The 1,629-nt window shown below is 39.5% G+C and overlaps 1 non-coding gene across 1 annotated transcript; it reads right to left on the bottom strand.

Annotated features, from left to right (window-relative positions):
• Nucleotides 1-1,142: 1,142 nt before the first annotated feature.
• On the bottom strand, nucleotides 1,143-1,272 carry LOC142437811 (small Cajal body-specific RNA 24). The gene has a single exon (XR_012782327.1).
• Nucleotides 1,273-1,629: the final 357 nt, after the last annotated feature.

Raw genomic sequence — 1,629 nt, forward strand, 5'->3', positions numbered from 1 at the left:
TAACTGGGATGCCCCATGAGATTGTAACCTTCCAAACCAAGAGACGAAACTCCATCAAGTGTTTAGTTACATGTAAGACCCTGTCAGCAGCAATCTCTCTCTCGCATAAATGTATCTATCCTACATTTGCCAATTCAATTTTTCACAGGTATTCAACTCTTTGGCATCAATTACATTCAACTCTTAACCCTGAATGCACCCCCCCCATCACTGTAAACAGAAATTCAATACTCCATAAACAGTAGCCTTCTCTACCCTCCCCTCTTCCCCTTCTTCTGGCCTGGGACCCACTAATATTTCCCGCTCTCTAAATATTTATCTGCTCTTATCTAGGAGTGAGATCGTACAATTTCTGTTCTTTTGCGATTGACTCATTTCATTTGGCATAATGTCTTCAAGCTGTCCTTTTTCTGACTCTATCCGTCCTTGCCTGGTCCGTTGTAAGAGCATCTTCTTCAGAACCGCCATGGTGTAGCATGTACAACAACTTCATTTTCCCTTCCAAGTAGGATTCTGTTGTATGCATGTACAACATTTTTCAACGCATTCATCTGCCGATGGGCATTTGGTTATTGTCGCATTCTGGCTGCAGTGAACAGTCCCTTCTTTCACGCTCCTTCTAGCAGCGAAGTTTCTGGCTCAGATGATAATTCTATTTTAAAATTTTTCAGCAACGGTCACACTGTTTTCCACAACCACAGCACCATCTTGTATTCCCATCAGCAAGGAATGAGGGTTCTAATTTTCACACCTCTTCGCCGTTTGCTATTTTCTCTGTGTGTTTAACCTTAGCCATTCCCAAACCCCAAATCCACTGACATTGAGTACATTCAGACTCACAATGCCTATTGACACTGCAGGGGGAGGGAAATGGTAGCTCATTGTGGTTTTGGTGTGTATGTCTCTGATAATTAATGGCTTTAGGCATCTATTCATGTGATTGTTTTCCCAATTGATATCTTTGTGGGTGAAATGTCTATTCTAGTCCGTTGCCCATTTTTTGATTGGCTTATTGGCCCTTGTTTCATTGTCAAACTTTCAAGTATATGTCCAAAGACACTCTCCCAGTCAATAGTTTGTCATCTCATATTTATTTTATTTTTATAAAGTCTTCGATGCACAGGCATTTCTGATTATTGTGTGTGTGTCGGTAGTGGAATGATACACCCTTTGTACTTGCAAAGGGTGAACAGAAAGCTACTATATTTCTCTAGGACATTTATAAAGAGTTATCTTCATCTTGAGAAGAGACTGAATAAGAATAAATGTCCACTGACATTTCTAATTTTTATGAGGTCTGTTTGTCTTTTGTGATTCATGGTTTTGATTTTATATTAAACAATCCTTTGTTAAATGCTCAGCTCGACCGCATGTTCTTCTACAAAGTTCATGATTTTAGTTTTCACATTCGGGTCCCTAAACCATTTTGAACCAATTTTTATGAATAATGAGGGCTGGATTACATCCAATTCATTTTTCTGCATGTGGAAAATCTATTTTCCTAATACTATTTATTGAAGAGATGTTTCTTTCCCCATCAAATGTCAAAAGCCAGAGGATGTGTGGGTTATTGGCCGAATCTTCAGGATCATGCCTGGCCTGGACCAAGTGCTTGGTGAATGTTGAATG

This window comes from Tenrec ecaudatus, chromosome 1 (genome assembly GCF_050624435.1).
Source record: "Tenrec ecaudatus isolate mTenEca1 chromosome 1, mTenEca1.hap1, whole genome shotgun sequence".
Lineage (NCBI taxonomy): Eukaryota > Metazoa > Chordata > Mammalia > Afrosoricida > Tenrecidae > Tenrec > Tenrec ecaudatus.